The sequence below is a fragment of the Coptis chinensis genome, chromosome 5, assembly GCF_015680905.1.
Source record: "Coptis chinensis isolate HL-2020 chromosome 5, ASM1568090v1, whole genome shotgun sequence".
Classification (NCBI taxonomy): domain Eukaryota; kingdom Viridiplantae; phylum Streptophyta; class Magnoliopsida; order Ranunculales; family Ranunculaceae; genus Coptis; species Coptis chinensis.
In genome coordinates, this window is record NC_141460.1 from 86830 (window position 1) to 107399 (window position 20570).

A 20570-nucleotide genomic window follows, 5' to 3' on the forward strand; every position below is an offset into this window, starting at 1 on the left:
GATTTTAATTTTAACCGTAAAGCAGGCTTTTTGAAACTTTAAAAGCAGCCTAACCTCTGCACCAATTATTATACCTCGATTGGTCTAAACCTTTCGAACTCATGTGTGATGCTAGTGACTATCACGATTGGGTGCGATCTTTGGGACAAAAACTAGATAATAAGTCCAATTTGTCATTTATTATGCTAGTAAAACATTAAACGATGCTCAACAAAATTATTCAACTGAGAAAAAAGAATTCTTAGCCATCATTTATGCTTTAGATAAGTTTAGATCCTTATTTGGTTGGTTCTAAAACTTTAGTTTACACGGACCATGCGACCCTTAAGTACCTTCTTGCAAAGAAGGATGCTAGCGAGATTAATCCGATGGATCCTTCTCCCGCAAGAGTTCACATTAGAAATAAAGGACAAAAGAGGGGTCGAAAACGTAGTTGCCGCCACTTATCTAGACTCACAAACGACGATCGATCGATTTCGAGTCCATACCGGACTCTTTTCCCGATGAGCATCAGATGCCATTTTTTCAAAGCACCATGGTATCCGACATTGTAAATTATCTAGCGGCTGATGTTATGCCTTATAATTGGTCAAGGAATGAAGCGTAAAATTTTTTTGGCGAGTTAAGTTATACTCTTGGGATGAGCCCTACCTTTTTAAGTATTGTGCGGATCAGATTATTCGCCGTTGTATTCCCGGTGGGAATATAATGAAGTTCTATCGTTACGCCATGACAAAGAGTGTGGTGGACATTTTAGTGGGATGAAAACAGCCGCTAAAGTTCTGCAATGTGGATTTTATTGGCCTACCCCCTTTTTAAGGATGCCCAAGTGCATTGCAAGGCGTGTATACGTTGCCAACAACTTGGGCTTAATTACAAAACGTAATATGATGCCATTAAATCCAATCTTGATCGTGAGAAATTTTCGACGTTTGGGGCATTGATTTCATGGGTCTTTTTCGGTTTCCCACGGTTTCATTTATATTCTAGTTGTCGTGGACTGCGTGTCTAAATGGATAGAGGCCCTAGCTTGCCGTAGCAATGACCATAAGACCGCTTTGTTTTTTTATTAAAGAATATATCTCTCGCCGGTTTGGCATTCCTAAAGTCATCATTAGTGATGGTAGAACACATTTTTGCAACAGAGTTGTTGCATCCCTAGTGAAAAAGTATGGAGTTACACACAAAGTAGCAACTTCTTATCATCCACAAACTAGCGGACAAGTTGAAGTTTCTAATAGGGAAATCAAAAGATTTTAGAAACAACTGTAAACCCCGAGGGAAAGATCTGGTCAAAGCGTCTATCGGATGCCTTATGGGCGATAGAACTGCTTTCAAAACTCCTATAGGTATGTCTCCCTTTAGACTTGTATTTGGGAAACCATGTCATTTGCCCGTTGAATTAGAGCACCGCGGCTCGTGGGCTATAAAAGCCTTAACTTCAATATTGATGAGGCAGGTGTCAAACGCAAGTTGCAATAGAATGAGCTTGAAGAAACTGTGAGCGATTCGCACGATCTCGCGAAGGATTATAAAGCTAACATGAAACGTGTTCATGATAAGCATATCTCTTGCAAAGAGTTTGTGGTCGGTCAAAAGGTCTTGCTTTACAACTCCCGTCTACATATTTTCCCGGAAAACTAAAACCCGTTGGTCCGCCCTTTTCTAGTTATCAAGTCACCCCTTACGGGCAATCACCTTGGTAAATTCAAATGACAACGGTACCTTTCAAGTTAATGCTCAACGGTTAAAACATTTTCACTTAACTTCGCCCCCTCGATGTAGAGGAAGTCCTTTTACAGGACCTCATCTATGAGGATCGACCCTTGTCATTTGGTGTACTTACTTTCATTTCCATATACCGATAAGTACACCATTCAGGTAACCGGCCCTCCCTATGGAGTGTGTGGTGTAAGTACCGGATCCTAAGTCCACGGTTTACATAATTCACGTTTTCCACTTTTGCATGTTTTCTCGGTTTTGAGTCATGTTCCTCTATGGAGTGAATTATGTATTTATTGTTTTTCGTGTTTCTTATAATAAACATATAAAAATCAAATTAAAATTCTTAAAAGCATAGAAATAGCAATCCAACAAGTCTTGAGAATCGACTTTAAACGACGACGTTGTAAACAAATTTTGTGTTTAAAAATTTGTTTGGGGGCAAATCGAACTTTCCATCGGGATTGTTCGAACTTTCCATTGGTTTTGTTTAGGCCCATTAGTTCAATTGGGTTGACATAATCTAAACTAAGATTTCCTTCGTCGCGATAACTTACGTCACACACGCACTTCGAGGCGTTCTTCCACCCTCTTATACGTCATCCATGGTTGGAATTGAGTGTTTTATGGATCATTGGATTGGAAATTCTCTACTGATCATTTCCATAACTCATTCGCCAAAATCGGGCCAAGAACGGCGGCAAATTGAGTTTGAATTTGCGCAAAAAATCGGAAAATTTCGGAATTCAAACTGGGCTTGGGCCCAACCCGCGACGCGACGCTTCGCTGCCTCCTTCCTTCCCAACCCGCGACGCATAGTGTTTCCACTTCAATCCCAAAACCGGTTACATGTTAAATTAAATTTTGGAAACCAAAATAAAAAAAAAAATAGAGAGAGGGAAGAAAACCTAACTACACCTACACCAAGGAAATCAAATCCACCTAAATCTTCTCTAAACAATCATCACCACCAACGCCACCAACGCCGTTTTTAGTAGTTTTCTTCAAAACTCGCCTCCCCCACAGTCTACAAACCATTAGTAGTCTAAGAAATTTCAATGGCGCTTACGACGAGAATTTTGCGGAACAGCGTTTGCTTAGGCGGTTTCGCACCATTTTACGACGCGGAGATGTTCAAGAGACATTGGAACGGACTGTGGTACTCAACTGAAGAGTTCTATCACTATGATTTGGTAGAACAGTTTTATAAAAAGTGAGAATTGGAAGGGGATAGGATTTTCATAAAGTTAGGAGGAACGCGGAGAGAAGTAACGGCACGCTTTTAGTCGAATCTGTTAGGAATTACGCTTTGAAAGCAACCTAGTAACGACAATTCGGGAACCCAAAGATACCGGAGTTCCCGCTTTGATGAAGGATACCGTCGTGGAGGGTGAATACAATCCGACATCCCATTCGCCCGCCAGACCATTTCGAGAACCAATCAACCGGGTCAGAGCTCGGTGGATTGGTAGGAACGCCCCGGGAAAGACAAAGTCGGTGATATCGGCTTGCAATGTCCGACGTTCTCTGAATTTTGCAAACAAAGAAGTATAATTTCTGCATCCTTGATTTAATGTTTAATGTGATTCGAGGAGTGGGGAAGAGTTTAGCGCCTCTTCCCGTATTGATCACTAAGATCATGCTCTCCTTTAGAGCTGCCGCAAGATCTGCTCCTATTAAGATCAAATTGCATTCTAATGCAAGTATCTATCTGGATTGCATCCAAGAGACTTGGCCGTTGTCGAAGAAAAATGGATGAGTCGGAGGATGAAAGGGAAGATATGACATGGATGGATGAAGATGCATTAGAGAAGTGTAATTCTAATGTAGAACGATGCAAGTGTTGCAAAACCGCCTTGCGGATGCGTTTATGGTATTTGTGGAGATATTCAAATAGGCGGATAGTAGTTCAAAAGAAGCAAGGGAACCTTCGTGAGGAGATTTGAAATGCTCGAAGGGGTTCCGGACGATATCTTGTATAACATAGAGACTATCCACCAAAGAACAACAAACCCAAGATGCGACTTCGATCTTGAGATGGAAGCCCAACGCTTGTTCGAATAGAGATGCTACGACGATGCCACCCATGGAGGACTCTGTTTCAGCCGAGTCCGACAGGCATGAGCGTCGTCGCCAAAGCGACGAGAGGGTTCAAGCCAATCTCCATCTCAAGGGTCCATCATCATCACAAAACTAGGTGTTCACCCCGGTTGGAGTTATTTGTTATTTCATAATTTCGTTTTATTAGAAGGATTTTAATTCAAGAGTTAAATTTAAATAGTAATGTGTTTATTTAATGTTGTTTGGATTTATATTTTATTTTATTTTTAATATAATTGGTTATTTTCGAGTAACGCTTGTTTTATCATTTATCCCACCTTCCGAATTTGTTTGGGGGTGGAAATATTTAGACCGAGCATAAGTCGTTATATGATCATATATATGTGAAGTTGTCTTGGAGGAAAGGTTGATAATTTGGCCGATATCGACATATCTATGACTTGTGTGGTGGTAGCATGAAATCTAGGAGAGTTTAGAAGTTCCTATTCTAAATCCAAGATGAAAGATACCGGATTTTTAGGAAATCATGAAAATGGCTTGTTTGTTTTTTCGATTTTGGGAATTTTCCTATTTCGAAATTGCCTTCAAATAAATAGGGAACTTCCGATTTGTTTTGGAAGCTCCTAACCTATTTAAACTCCATCCTTTCTACACTAACAAACCACAATACATCCCACCATCAACCCGCACCATCCACTCCAAGTTTTACCTTCTTTTTTGCTCTAAACTCCGGTTTGGCATTACGGAGCGCTTTGTTTGTCGAGCGCCACGCCTTTACTTTTTTGAAGAATTTTGTCGAGAGCACGACCGCCCTCATACTGAGAGTCGCGACCGACCCTCCCCTCATGGACCTAGAGCACGACCCACCCCATACCAAGCGACCCGCACCATAACATCAGAATCAGATTTACACAAGAGCCGACAGCTATCTATAATGAAGCTGACGCCACGACGCTTTGCCTTCGTGAACGCGGAAATTTCCAATTTTCACAGGGTCATTCCAAGATTTTTGTGGAACTGTTCAAAGAGTAGTTAAGATGACATCTCCTCGTAGTCATACCCGAACATCTTTTCGAAGATGTGTTGGGCACCGAGACCTATGGACACCGGTTCCGGACACGGGATCCTCCGATTAGGATGGCGCCATCTATCGGTAAGTGATGACGAGTCATATTCACCACAACTTATCGCTTATTTCTATGACCACGTTAAATTCTATTGTAATCGGGGATGGAGATCAAGAATTCTCCGTCAGAGTCGATGACACGACACATGAATTCAATAAAAATTTGGTCGCCTTTAGTTTTAGGAATACCAATACCGATCCCGTTCACACATGGGCATATATGACCGATAATGCATATCTTTATGATTATACATATTTCCATGATTATTATGGGGAGGGTATTTCGAGTAATGGACCCGGGCTTATATAGCATTGCCCTTGGTAGCCTTTCCTTAAACGTAGGCACCACCATGTTATTCATCCCGATGAATATTTTGGGGAATGGCGTTCATTTCGCAAACAAGATCTTGCTAGTGACATTTTCCTCGCTTTAGGTGAGGGATGTCGCCGCTTATGACATTCCCCGAAGTTTTGGTCACTAGTCTTAAGAGAGCCCAAACCATGAGGCATAAGTATCTTCTTATGCCCGTGTTGGTAAGCCGCATCATGCGTAGTTGTTTACCATTACGTGCACAATTCACGATTGGAAAAGGGTTGAAGTCATGAGACCCACCAATAGGGTGGTTCGCCATTCGCGAATAATGACTTATTTTGGGATGGCGAGTGCAGCCTCATTTGGTCGCCTGCACATCCCGGGACATAATAACACTTAACAGGTTAGCATTAGTAGATGATAAATGGCGGCAAGCTTGGCAAGTTATAATGGACTGGCAGGATGCGAAGGAACCTCATATCTTTAATGAGGAGGAGGATGCTTAAGCGGGAGATAAGGTAAGTTTTTAGTTTTTTTAGTGTCTGCTTATGTCCCAAGCAATTTCATTTTTGTTAACCCCATAATGGGTGGAACTCGTATAGAGTTGCGTCAGTTTATTTCCTATAGTAGTACGTTCTAACTTTGTTTTGCAGATGTTCCTGAATTTCACACGTTTCAATGGTATTTTTCCTACCCTCTTTATTTACAATACTTTGAGGACAAAGCATGATTCTTGTTTGGGGGGGGCATAGAAACACGTGTAATTGAGGCATCTGTTAGGATATAGATATGTATAATATGCATTTGTTTTCTAGTTAAAATAAAAAAAAAAAAAAAAAATTCAAAAATATAAATAAATAAGTTATGCTATACACTTAGAAATATTGGTATTGTTTTCTTTCTCCATGCTCTTAACAATCTAGAAGTCTCACGTAGCTTTTGCATCGTAATAATTGTTAGAAACTTAGGTTAATATATAGGTAATAATCTTTTGCATCTATCTATAAATATATTACATGAGTATCTATGATTGTTAGCAATAAGTTTTTTCAAATCTAGGCTAGAGTACTTATTCTACAAATTCTGTGAGAATATAGCCTAAAAGCCTTATATGAGTTAAACAATTGAGAAATGATGAGTATAAGGAAGAAGTAAAATCCGGATAGAGATATCACACGTCCACTTGCTTGATCACTATGCCATATCCTAAGCGAGAATTTAGGCCCTTTTGGATCGATATAGCCGTAAATTCAAACCTATGAATTATTTTCCGCTAGTAAGCCCCTCGAGCCTTTCTTTAGCCTTCCATAAACCACAATTCCTTTACCCTGTTACAAAAAAAAAAAAAAAAAATAAATCAACCTACCCAATTTAGAATAAGTCCGAGAATAGAATGAGTGAAGAAAGAAGAAGAGAAAACTTGTGTAAACAAAAATTAGTTAGTTGCTTGAAAAAGAAAAGAAGTTTCCATCCAAAGAAAAGAAAAAAAAAAATAATATAGAAATAAATAAAAACTCCAATAAAAGGGAGTCAAAAGCCAAAGAAAAGAAAAGAAAAAATATGGCTAAGGATGGAAACAAAGTATAGAAGCAAAAGAAAATAACAAGGTTTTTCTAAGTTACATAATATGAAGACTCTATTATCTTAGACTTGTCCTTTTGAATATCCATTTCCTTCCTTCTTAAACCATCTCCTAATCCCATAACACCTAATAAAGACCTCTAGCTCAATTAGGAATAGGTTAGTGTGATAGTAAGTGGCAGATGTGTTTGATCGACCCCCGGCTTCCTTGTTGTCATTGAGATTGTAAGGTAAAGTGTGCCCACCGCGACACCGGAGCAAATAAACTTGAGTGGAAAAATCGAGTGGTTTTGTCTTGACATTTATGTGAGGACCTACTTAAGGGCGCTTATTCGAAGTTTTCAGAAAACGAACCCGCTAGGCATTTCATAGTATTACTCATAGTATATATATTTGTATCATAGATGATTGATTATTATGCATATATTAGTTTAGGTTTTGACTTGGTTATTCTTATTCAATTGCTAGTGAGATGTATAGATAGTTGGGACATGAATGAAGAAAACAATAGTTTTATTTCTTAGTCGTTGTAGTATAGTTGAAGTTTGTGAGTACCTTCACTAAAAAACTCTCACGAGGTTATAACTCGCCCACTAGGGAATTCCTAGTGGTTTAAGGCCTTGTTGCATAGTGGTCAATGCAATCGCGACTCAAATAAACGAGAGTAGATAGAACTCCATTTTTGGTCACTTATTTTAATTTCTCATCTTTGCTTGAGGACAAGCAAAATGCTGTTTTGGGGTGGTTTGATAAGAGCCCAAAACTGTAGTTTTAACCCTTTAACAGTCATACTTTTGGACCAATTATGTGAGTAATAATTAAGAGTTAACACCGACACGTGTTTTATGTATTTCAGGCTTCAAAGTCCATTATGTGCAGAAATGTGCCACTTTAGTGAGATAAAGGAGAAAAGGTCGGTTACTAAGGAGTTCCGTGATTAAAGGCCAAGATTCAAGAAGATAAAGCCTTCCTAAAGCCAGTCCAAAAAGAAAAGTCGACACGGGCCAAACAAAGACACAAGTCGCCAGAACTTCCAAAAGCCGTATCTTTGGACTTAGACCTCGGAATTGGCCCTACCTTATGTCAAAACGACCGGCTCGGAAAGTGCTTTCCAATGGTCTAAGCCTTGACCCAATCAGAGAAGAAAAAGTGGACGAAAAGTCTGTGGAAGCCAACTGCAGCTGAAGATGTCTTTTTTGGACTGAAAGAATTAGGTTTTGGGCCTGATTCTCTGGCCCAAAACATGGCTCCAAGCCCATGCACGATTTTTGGATCTGAAAGTATAAAAACCAAAGTTTAGCTCTTTGTTAATGGTAGCTAGTTAGACCTAAAATAATATAGATAATTCTAGATCTGTTTTCATTAATTAAATTAAGCTTTAGTTCCATTTTAAATTCTTGTTTTAGATTAAGTCTTTGAATCATTGTTCTTGATTGATTAGATAAATAAAATAGTTATTTTCTCAATTTCGAATTGTGTTATTTCAATTTATAGATCTGATTTTAATTCTTGTTGATTATCATTCCGTAGTTTAAATAGATTGAACCATTGTTAGTTAATTTAGTTAAGTTAGAATTTTAATATGATGGGTAGTTATAATGAAATGGGAAATGATGGTTTGATGACTCAAGGCTAAAACCTCCATTAGAGGGGTTGATGAAGCCTTGATGAAAACTTAGTGGTATAGTGTAGAAACATTGTAGAATCTATTCCAATCTAGAAGGTCGTGATTCGCCATGAGAATGGGTGGACGACCTCACATGCTAGTTAGTACTCGGTAGAAATGCCATGAACACTAGGGATTAGAACTCGAATTTCTTGCCGAAGAACGTAAGAATCGAGATACAAGAATCTATGTTAGGCTATAAGTTGGATTCGAGGTGGATTCAATTCCCCCTAATCCTTTATCTAGATTCAAGCACAATCATATTTCCATAGCATTTGTAGTTAAATTCAAGTAATCAAATTCAGTAAGTATCGTGAGTATATCACCTTCAGTAAAGCTCTCATTGACTTAAGACCGATTAATTAGATTAGAAAACAATTCCATGCTAGAGCACTAGGAGTGGAACGAACTTCCTACTCCACTATCTGTTCAATAGAAAGAGAGTAGAAACTTTGATAAATATAGACTCGTAAATAGTTTTAGTTTACTTACGTTTTGAGTTCATCGTTCATTTCGTAGATAGACTATTCATTTTTTATGATTATCAGTTGTCTAACCATGGGTCCCAGAAACTTACTGTTGTGTACATTTAATGATAGTCAGTGCATGAATGCTTATTAAAAGATGTAAAAACTATTGCATACGTATTAAATTAAGTTTCTAAGAACAAGTGCTAATTCTGATGCTAGGGTGAGATTTCTAAATATTTTTCATCATAGAAAGGGAAACGAGAATTTGTCACTAAATACGTTTATTTAGACATCAAGCAAACTATATACAACTACGCATGCCTAATTTTTGCAAAAAGGTTCTCACCACCTCCAAACAGTCGGGCACTGTGTCCTTAAAGTGTTAAGAGGAAGAAAGAGTAAACCTGAGAGCCTTTGAGCAAAAATATAGCTGACATCTTCCACAGAAATTTATTGTAACACACTATATATTATACACCATAAAAGTAGAAGCACACTATTAGAGTAGCACACTGTTAGGTTATTTATTTATTTCACATCAAAACGTAAAACAAATATGTACATGCATCATCTCACATTGCCCCAACCTTGAACTGGGGGATAGTCCATCCTTGCCTCGTCCCTGTAGAAATGCTATTCCTTTGCATCACGCCAATCTATCATAGCTTTCCAGACTTCGCTCTACTTCCTCTTCTTTGCATTGTCCAGATGAGCTGGGGAGTATGTCTGCTCCGGGTGTAGAATAAGAGAGTTCTAACCAACTTGAGTGATGTAGTCTCTGAAAAGATGTCCATATGCAAGAGAATTCAGCAACGAATGGAAAGATTGTTCTGGATTCATCTTTGGAGCTTCCATTGTAGAAGATATGTGAAAATAAAAAATGTGGCCTTTTTAGACAAGGATAAACAAATATTAGAGTATGATGAGAATAATTAAGTAAAAACAAATTACCATAGGGAAATTTTACTAAAAAAAAAAAAAACTAAAAAGAAAATGACAAAGAACATAAAATTGCAAAATTTTAAATGGTGTCATTGGCCCAAGTAACGGCGAGGATCCTTTTGTGGGAGGGACCCATTTATAAGATTTTCTATGCCGTTAATTGCGCAACAGCCCCGTTGCAACATTTTGCTTTAAATGCGGTAAATCTCGTGGTTCTCCATTATGAGAGTGTGATTTGCCAAGAACCGGGTTGTGGGCGGCAAGAATTGTGCTTGTATCTCTTCGTTTATTGTCCGCAAGTCCTGAAATTCAAGAAGACTGGTGATAATAATGTTCGACGTTTGAATAATGTCATCGGTCCTTGTTGCATTAAACGAAGGCCTTCCATGGGATTAAATGCGTTGTAATGCATTTTCGGTGAAGATGTTGTCACCGAACAATCTTCATCGGTTTCTCGCGACCGACATGGTTCTTTGCAACGCCGGGTTTCAGAATCCGTTCCTACATACTAAGTGAATGTTAGCTGTTCAAGAGGTGTATGAGGAGAAGTACTAGAAAACCCCAACGTATCATGATAAGTGTCACAATGGTTGGTAAAGGAGCTGCATTTTTCCCGCACGCACGCATCGCGATCGCGTTCCAGAGAAATTTAATAATGCAAAAATCATTGTAGTTACTCTGTAAAACCCAGAGTAGATGGAGGAGGGGTTTGGTTATTTTAGAAGTCTTAGTCGTGCCGAGCACATTATGAGCTACCCATTGGATCACAGATAATTGGTTCTTTTGCAAAGATCGCTGATAAACAATACGATTTTTCCGGTTGTATTCGCCGTGAAGGATAGTTGCAAACATCAGATGCCTGATATTGTCGAACGGTGAATCCTGAAGGTGTACTCCTTGGTTTGTAATAGGAATTTGAAGTACCTCAGAGATGATTTCCATAGTCAATTCACGCCAGATCCGTTAACACGCATAAAGAATTGCCCGTTTTGGAAATAACCGCTTTTATAGAACAACAAGACCAATTCTCTTGAATAAAATGCTTGCTTATGATGTAAAAGAGGGTACCATCCTCGATGTGATATTTCTATGTCAAAAAAGGGATGAAAAAGACCATTTTGGAAATTTTTCATAAAATTTTGCTCGGCACGCTAAACTCGAAAGTGAGGGCCATTAAAGATGGAGTGGTGAAGAATTTTTTTTTGGAAAAAGGGAAGTTAGATTTTTGAGGTGTCTATCCTTGTTATAAATAGGCACCAATCCGAAAATGTAAAAGATATGGATCGAGGTGTCACAGGGTAGTTAGACCACGTGTATCTTCTAAGATATGCGCAAAAGTGGATGTAGTGTGGATGAGAAGAATGGGGCATGTGACAAGGAGTGCCTTTTTTTTTTTTTTTTTTTTTTTTTTTTTTTTTTTTTCACGTAAATAGCATAAGTAGAAGGACAAGGAAAATGTAGATATACTATCACAATAAGATGTAAGAACGTACAACGGTATGGAAATATAACATAATGATACGGGGAATGAAATACAAACCTAAATATTAGATAGAACTATATGCCACATTAACAACATTACTATAATGAAACAAACAAGCATGAAGACTTGATTAACATATTCAATTTGCCACTGTTCAAACTTTTCTAGTGCATCTATGAAGCTTGAAATTTGGAGCGGACTAAAAAAGATTTTTTAGAATAAGAAGTGTAGAGGGAAGAATATGAAATGAGCGAATGTGGAGGAAGTGTTGAATTTATTTATAGAAAGAAAATTGCCGTTTTCTGACCGTTTTTTGTGCGTTTTCATGACCGTTTAATAAAACGTTAGTTTACGGTAAAGTTTGCTATTAAGTGTGACATCTAAAATATATATCTATATAAATTATTATTACTAATATTATTATATATGTTCCTACCTATATAATATAATATTAGACATAACTAATATGTCCATGCAGAAATTTTTAGGAAATAACCTACTATTAAGCTGGAAATGCAAACACGTAAATCAAATATCTGACATAAATATTATACAAGACTGGAAAAATAAACTAGCTACTGATGATCCTCAGGAGCTGCGAGAAGAATCCTCGGGGCTGCAGAAGAAGAACGGTGAGTCCCGCGACGTCGTGCAAGACGAGCTCCCATGGAGGCTAACCGCTCCGGATATCACCCCGAGTATCCATCACCGAGCCCGAATCGATGTTGGCTCGCCATGAACATTCGGCTGAACCGGTTCCGGTTCCGGGCGAGTAAGCATATGGTCCTGAAATGCAGTCATGGACTCATTTCTGTTGGAATTCCCCATGTCGTCATGCGTCATCGACTCGTGGAAAGTGGTCATATCGTCCTTAACTTCGCCCAAGGTACGCCCTCATCGATACCGGCGAAGTGTACATGTCTCTCAAACCACCGTTCACAGCACGTAAGGCCTCTATGGGGTGGGTGATCTTACTCATGGCAGTCCCATCAAAGTAGGGTGGATGAGATGAGCCTACGCTAGCGTGCTCAGCAGCCCTTGGTGCTATGGGTTCCCAAGGGTCCAGTATGCATTTCTTGAAGACAAGCATATTCTCATATTGTGGTATAGGGAATAACAGGGTGGCGGACAAAAAACCCAAGGTAATCATAACTTGTGTTACTAGAACAGCAAGAGGGGCTGATCTAAGAGTGGCATGTAATAATAATATAAAAAGAAAGGTAACGATGCAGAAGTTACCTTTTCATCTGGAGGATCCAAAGAAGGTGGAGGAAGGTCTTGTTGATGTCTGAGGGCTTCGAGGTGCCAATGACGTTCAGTTCCAGCCATTGAGTCACAGCTAACTGGTTCCGTCGCACTGAACACTGATACGTGCATTTTCCATCTATGTTGTACTCTCCTTCGATTAGCGTGTCGAGCATTAGGTTGTAAGTCCGTGGGTACACGGATTGCTGCTGAGTCAACACGTGGTCGACCAGAGGAATGCCCGTGATCCCGGAGAGCAAAACATGTGTGACTTCGTGGCGCACACCCTCGACGGTAACCCAAAAATGGTCGCCATTAAAGCTCCCATTGTTGTAGAATTTCATCACCAAATCCTTGGAATAAAGACCTCCATTAGCATATAACAAGTACTCCCATCCTCTAGAGTGAATTTCATTATCAAAGAATGGAGCAAACATCCCGTTTTCAAATAAATTTCCAAAATTTTTCTCCCCACAAATACGCCTGTTACCGGCCATCACTGGTCTTAGGGAGAGGCTGGATATTGATTAATGATGAGGGGGAGAAATGGGACTTACTGACGAAAGGGAATTGTAGTCGGAGTTGTAAGAGTCTCGCGCGAGACTTGGATTTAGCGTGGGCCTGTCTCGTGCGAGACTTAAACGAGAGGGGTGACGCGTGTGGTCGGGTTATCCGGGTTTAAAGGGCCCAAGATTTCGATATTTTGGTTGGGCCAAAAATTTTCCCAAGCCCAAATCAAGCCAAAAGCCCGATTTAAGCTTAAAAAAATCTAAACGCTTACCCACGACTCGTTCGGACTCCGAATTGGATGAATGAGATATCGAAATGATCGGCACGAAAATTGCTATCCAATTTTATGAGTCATTCTCGAAGGTCACAAGAGTTTTCGAAAAGAAGGAGAGTGTTTTATTTATAAACAAGGGTTTTATTTATATACAAGGGAGATATACGTGAAGAACACTGGATGTCCAGAATAGTCACCATCTAAATTCATAGACAACTGTCATCATATCGGCTCTAGAGCTTAACCCAATCCAGCCATTTGTGGCTTTACCTTTATGTATTATGGGGTTAGGGGCGGGCGGTACACCATCCTAGACCGTGCGCGCTACGGTCTAATAAAATTTCCCTTATTACATATGCCTATCCTCAAACCGCCCCAAGGGATCTCAAAGTAACCAATTCTAGGGTTGGTCTGGTGGAATCCATTGCCCGTTTGTGTTCCAAGTTTGCGACATCTGAGGTTGGATACGAATCTCATGTGCAAAACTTAATGTATAACACCCCGTGTTTTTATACGTATTTTTCTATTTAATTAATTAAATAAATTGTTTATTTTAAAAATTCGTCGGATTGGACTCGGGATACGTGGGCTTGGTTTTGGGCCCGAGTCTGTGTTGGGCTTGGGTTTCAGACCCAAGTATATAAACACATTGTTCTAGAAAATAGGGTTCAGAGAATAATAAAATAATGAAAATGGAGGCAGAGATGAAAGCTGGATTTCTGGAGGGTGGAGCGCGACGGCTCGGACTCGGAGAAATTCGTAGGAGCTGTTCATACCGGTGAGTAGATTTTATCTCTCACCACTACTAGAACTATGATTTTGGTGTGTTTAGAACTTATGAAATTACTGTCCATATAAACTGTTATTGTGAGTAGATTAGTTTCTATTTCACGTATAAAATTTACTGTTAAAGATTTCTGCTCATGTTTTCGATTCATTATTCGGTTATTATTAATCGTCTTGTCTTTTGGTTGTTTGAACCCTTGTTGTTTTGGCTTTGTATCGAAGTTGTTGACGTCCGGGCTGTCGAAGCTTGGGCGCCAATGGCGCCTCAAGCTAAGATAAAGAAAACGTTTTTCTTTTTCGTTTTGTATCGAATCGTTGGGACGGTTTGGAGTTTTGGTAATGGAGACGCTGAAGCGTGCCCATGGATCATCTTGCCTTATATTTTGATCTTTGTATGGGTGGGTGTTGGTGTGTTAGAGAATTGGACGAAGCCGCACAAGCTCAAGACATCGTTAATGGCTTACCGCCATTACCGCGGTTCTTGAAGGTTTGGAGATTTGTTGTTATTTTCGTGTTTGAACCGTGTTTGGTATTGTAGTGGAATCGCGGGTGTGATTGGGATTCGCGGCCGGAGCGATCAGGGAGTTTATTCTATTAGGTCCTGTTTTTTAAAGTATGTAATAACGTAGTTTCCTTTTCATATGGAATGAGAATAACGATGTTGAGGACCTCATTATTCTTAGAATTTTATATTGATGATTTTTGAATGGAAGAGATTTTTGGAGATTATTTTTGTTGTTAAGATTCTTTATGATGTGAGTTTTAGGTTTTGACATGTGTTGTATCCACCCCGTCATAGCCTGGGTTTTTAGACAATTGCATATAGTGATGTTTGAGATATTTATATTTCAAATATTCATTATTTTAATTGTTTAGAAAATCGGGCTGTGACATTTTGGTATCAGAGCTTAGGTTAGCCTAGATTTGGAAGGTCTAGGTGATCCTCGGAATGTGGTGATTGGGTGTGTTCTTGGGAACATAGGTGGAAGGCAGTGGAACCGCGGCGTGTGATTTGGATTCTCGCCTGGAGCAGTCTGGGAGTTTAAATTATTAGGTCTGATCTTTTGGAATGATGTAATAACGTAGGTTACATTTTTTATATGACATGAGAATACGATGTTGGAAATTGTTATTCTTAAAGTTTGTTTATGTTTGTATTGGGATGGAAGAAAGTTCTGAATAAAGTGATAGTTGAGGAATTTGGAGATTTTTGTTGTTAAGTTGATCCTGTTGTGATGTGGGTTTTAGGTTTTGATATGTGTTGTATCACCCCGTCATAGCCTGGGTTTTTAGACAATTGAACATAATGATGTTTGAGATATTTATATTTCAAATATTCATTTTTTTTAATTGTTTAGAAAATCGGGCTGTGACATAATGCAAAGGGAAAAGGCAACAATATAAACATATCTACAAGGTGAGTCTTTTAACGTCAGATCCTCAAGACGAATCGAGTCTTTTAACGTCAGATTCTCAAGACGACTCGAGTCTTTTAACGTCAGATTCTCAAGACGAATCCCAACCTATGGGAGGAACGGCGGCATAATTTAAGATTATCTCAAGGCGGTGGTGTCGGACAAAAGTATACCTTAAACCTGGCTAGTATCGATAGGAAGTCAAGACCTAGACAGAAGGGTGTTTGACAATGCATACACTAGCCCATCCTTCGCGCATGTCGTTTACGAGCAAAATTAAGTACTACGACCATTCCCTATTCTTGATGAGTGAGACTTACACCAAATGATTAGCTGAAGTTCGCGAGGTAGAGAGTAGAAAAGGGAAGAGAAGGAAGGAGGTGAATTTTTAGGTACCCATCGTTTACCAAAAAGCACGTTTGCTCGTGTTGCAGAAAACATTTATACTCAGTTCTGAAATAGAGTTTTTGTGGACTAAGGTTTTGGCGCTTGCAACCACACACTTCAAAGAACTATGGAGATTATAAGATAGAAGATGGCCCGGCTACCAAAATGGCGTACCCTCTATAGAAACAAGATTGAGTACTTCAAACGAAACATCTAGTCCGGTAGACCGGATCCCTGAAGAAGAGTTTGTTCAACATCTGGTGAGCGTAATTTGTGGTAATGTTTTAGGCATTGTCCATTGACTTGAAATTTGTTGTTATCTTATGGATTAAGCAAAGAGATTGCCCCATAATGTTTCACGGTGACCACAATGAAAGGACCGGACCATCGTGTTTTCAATTTACGGGAAAGATGTGTAACGGAGTTGTCAATTAAAACTTTTTGGCCAATTTTGAAATCCTTACATAAAATGTGCTTTTCGCGGCACTCTTTTCATATTAGCTTTGTAGGATTCGAGAGATCATAAGCATCACTCGAATCTCCTCAAGCTCATTTAATTGCGTTTTTAGCTTCTCGCTGCCTTGATGATATTGTAATTGAGGCTTTTGATGGCCCAAAGGGCACGATGCTCAAATTCATTTGGCAGATGACAAGGTTTTCCAAAACAATGCGGTAAGGAGACATCCCTATAGGTGTCTTAAATCTTCGCATTCGGTATGCCCACAAGGCATCCGATAAAGCGGAGAGACGATCCTTTCTTGATGGGTTGACAGTTTTCTCCATAATAGACTTTATCTCTCTGTTGGAAACTTCTACTTGGCCACTCGTTTGTGGGTGATATGGAGTAGCAACCTTATGAGTAACTCCATATTTCTTCATTAAAAACCCAAAAAATTTATTACAAAAATGTGTACCCCCATCACTGATGATAGCTTTGGGGAGACCAAAATGAGAGAAAATGTTTTCTTTAACAAATTTCACGACAGTCTTATGGTCATTTGAGCGACATGCGAGTACCTCAATCCATTTGGACACATAGTCTACAACTACTAAAATGTATTGAAAACCTTGAGAAATAGGGAAAGGTCCCATAAAATCAATGCCCCAAACATAAAAAATTTCCACAATCAAGATAGTATTTAGGGGCATCATATTTCGTTTGGTAATTCGACCTAGGTGCTGACAACGAATGCAAGCTATGCAATGTTCGTGTGCATCGCAAAAAAGGGTAGGCCAGTAAAACCACATTGTAATACCTTGGCCGCAGTTTTCTTTCCATTGAAATGACCTCCGCAAGATTGTTCATGGCAAAGGATAATACGTCGGTGTGCTCCGGTCGGGAATGCGGTAATGACGAATGAGTTGGTCGGAACAATACTTAAAGAGGTAGGGTCATCCCAAAAATAATATTTTATAGTGGATAAGAACTTTTATGATCGGGGCGTGACCAAGAGGAAGGAACTTCCTCAAGTAACTAGGTAGTTAACGATATCCGCGTACCATGGAGATGAGAAAATAGAGTACAAATATTCTTACGGGAAGGAATCACACGGATGGCTTTTAATCACTATCGGTGTCACCAACCAGCCTTGATAAATGATCGGCCCGCGACATTTTCGGTTCCTTTCTTGTCTTTGATTTCCAGGGTGAATTCTTGCAAGAGAAGGATCCAGCGGAACAATCGTTATTTTGCGTCCTTTTTCGCGAGTAAGTACCGAAGTGCGGCATGGTTAGTATATACGATGGTGGATGTTCCAACTAGGTAAGGGCGAAACTTATCCAAAGTATAGATAACAGCTAGGAACTTTTTCTCAGTTGTTGTGTAATTACGTTGAGCGACATTAAGAGTTTTACTAGCGTAGTAAATGACAATGGGTTTGTCATCACGTCGTTGGCCTAGTACGGCGCCAATAGCAAAGTCGCTAGCGTCACACATTAGTTCGAATGGTTGAGACCAATCAGGGGGTTGAATGATAGGAGTGGTAGTCAGAGCGGTTTTTAGAGTATCAAAAGCTTGTTTGCAATTGAAATTGAAGTCGAATACTACATCCTTAAGCAGGAGATTGGTTAAAGGTCGAGCAATTTTAGAAAAATCTTGAATGAATCTCCTGTAAAACCCAGCGTGGTTTAAAAAGGCATGGATATCACGAACTGTACGTGGAAAGGGTAGCGAAGCAATTTTAACAATTTTAGCTTTATCAACCTCTATCCCGTCTTTCGAAACAATATGACCTAGAACAAGTCCCTTGGTAACCATGAAATGACACTTCTCCTAATTGAGTACCAGATTTTTCTCTTCGTAATGCGTTAATACTTTAGAAAGGTTGGATAGACAGTTGTCAAAGGAATTTTCGTAAATGGAAAAATCATCCATGAAGACTTCCATATAACGTTCCACCATATCATCGAAAATGTGAAGCATGCGTTGGAAGGTGCACGGGGCATTACAAAGACCAAAAGGCATTCGATGCGTATGCAAAAGTTCTAAAGGGACACGTGAAAGTTGTCTTTTCTTGATCGGCGGGATCGATGACAATTTGGAAGTATTCGAATAGCCATCAAGAAAAACAGTAGTAAGCATGACCGCTAAACGCGTTCTAGCATCGGTCAATGAATGGGAGAGAGAAGTGATCTTTACGAAGTTCCGCATTAAGTTTGCGATAGTCAATGCAAATTCTCCATTTTAATGGAATGCAGTGGAGATGCACTCACCATTTTCATTTTGTACAACTTGAATGCCGGACTTTTTAGGAACAATGTGGACGGGACTAACCCAATCACTATCGGAAATAGGGTATATGAGCATCAAGTAAACGTAAAACTTCCTCTCTCACCACTTCTTTCATGGCGGGATTAAAAGGGCATTGTGGTTCTCGCGATGTCTTTGTCGTCATCGAGATGTATCGCGATCGTGCATATGCTAGGGTCTATTCCTTGATATCATCTAAGGACCATCCGATAAGCGGGCGGTGTTCACGAAATGACATGAATCAAACGTGCCTCTTCGTCGGTAGTCAAGTGAGCAGAAATTATTATAGGGTGACTACCATCGAGATCGAGATGCACGTACTTCAAATCAGAGGGTAGAGGTTTTAAATCTGGAGTTGGAGGATTGGGGATCAAGGATTCGTGAGGGATCATCTCTTCAATGGAAAAGAGCGAATCCGGTTCTTCTGAATCAGTTTACAACGCAACAGTAGGATCAAATAGTAGTACCAACTCTAATAATGTGTGGACATCTCTTATGTACGAGTCATCGTCAAACTCAGGATTATCAAAAGAAAGAAATTGGTGTATCTCGTCTGGGGGAAAAGAGTTTGTGAAATAATCATGTTCTAGACTATCAACCAAGCTAATCTCTCGCCTCCATTATAGGATCGGGGAAATTGTTTCATTAATTTGAACGCGTTAAGTTAAATAAAAGTTTCGAAAGACAATGTCATTGAACCGTCTCGACAATTTATGAGAGCGTTAGCAGTTGCAAGAAAAGGACGTCCCAAGATGATTGGAATGGAGTCACAGGCCACTTCAGTATCTAGAATGACAAAATCAACTGGGTAGTAAAAATCTTGGACCTTGACTATGACGTTCTCTACTATGCCCTTTGGGTACTTGATGGAGCGATCTGCGAGTTGCAGAGTCATATTGGTAGGTTTTAATTCATAAAGACCTAACTGCTTAAATAAGTAATAGGGAAGTAGGTTAACATTGGCACCTAGGTCTAAAAGTGCGGTAGCGGTATACTTGTCGCCTAACGTGCATGATACAGTTGGTCGACCTAGGTTCTTGTACTTTACCACACCATTGGTAGTGGTAATCGAGGGAAACTGCTCAGTGAGGAATGCTTGTTGAGGAATATTCGTACGTCGTTTGGTGGTGCACATGTCCTTCAAAAACTTGGCATGCTTGGGTAAATGCTTAAGCACATCTAGGAAAGGTAAGTTTATGGTCAAATTTTTGAAGGTTTCACGGATCTCATCGAAATGTTCGTCACGTTTGTTCTTTACCAAACGGATAGGGAATAGAGCTTTTGGGCGGAATCGCGCATAAGGATCAGTGGCGTCTTTCCCTAGGGACGTGGGTGTAGAATTGGAAGGCGCAACTTCGTTCGTTATAGGTTGCGAGGTAGGAGTTGGAAGAACGCCAGCCGTGGTTTCCGTCGATTCCTCGTCTGGCATATGTATTTTGTTGTCGATGGTTCGGCCAGAACGAAGAGTGGTAATGGCATTTACCTCACCCTGGCTTGGATTACTAGATCCTGGTGCATTGTTGAGTTCAAAGGCAGTGTTTGTAGGCTTAGGGTTTGGAACTGCTTGGCCAGGGAACACGCCCTTTTGACTTTTATCCTGAGCTAACAGCTGAAGAGACTGTTGGATGGAAGCTAGGATTTGATTCTGTTGATTCATGTATGTCAGAAAAGTTTCAACTATTTTATTAGTTGTAGATTGTACCAGCGGAGCAGCAGGAACTAGTTCACGGTTATTATTTACGGGTTGATTTTGGTAGCCATATCCTTGATTAGCGGGAACAAGGTTGCAGTTGTTTTGGTACCCTATATTTGCATTGTTGGGAAAATTACTTTGCCCTTG

The 20570-nt window shown here is 39.7% G+C and overlaps 1 long non-coding RNA gene across 1 annotated transcript; it reads left to right on the forward strand.

The window, feature by feature from the left end:
* Positions 1 to 13888: 13888 nt before the first annotated feature.
* On the forward strand, positions 13889 to 15390 carry LOC147496160 (uncharacterized). Its single transcript, XR_015196555.1, has 2 exons — positions 13889 to 14171; positions 15162 to 15390. It is a non-coding gene; the product is annotated as an uncharacterized LOC147496160 (long non-coding RNA).
* The last annotated feature ends 5180 nt before the right edge of the window (positions 15391 to 20570 follow it).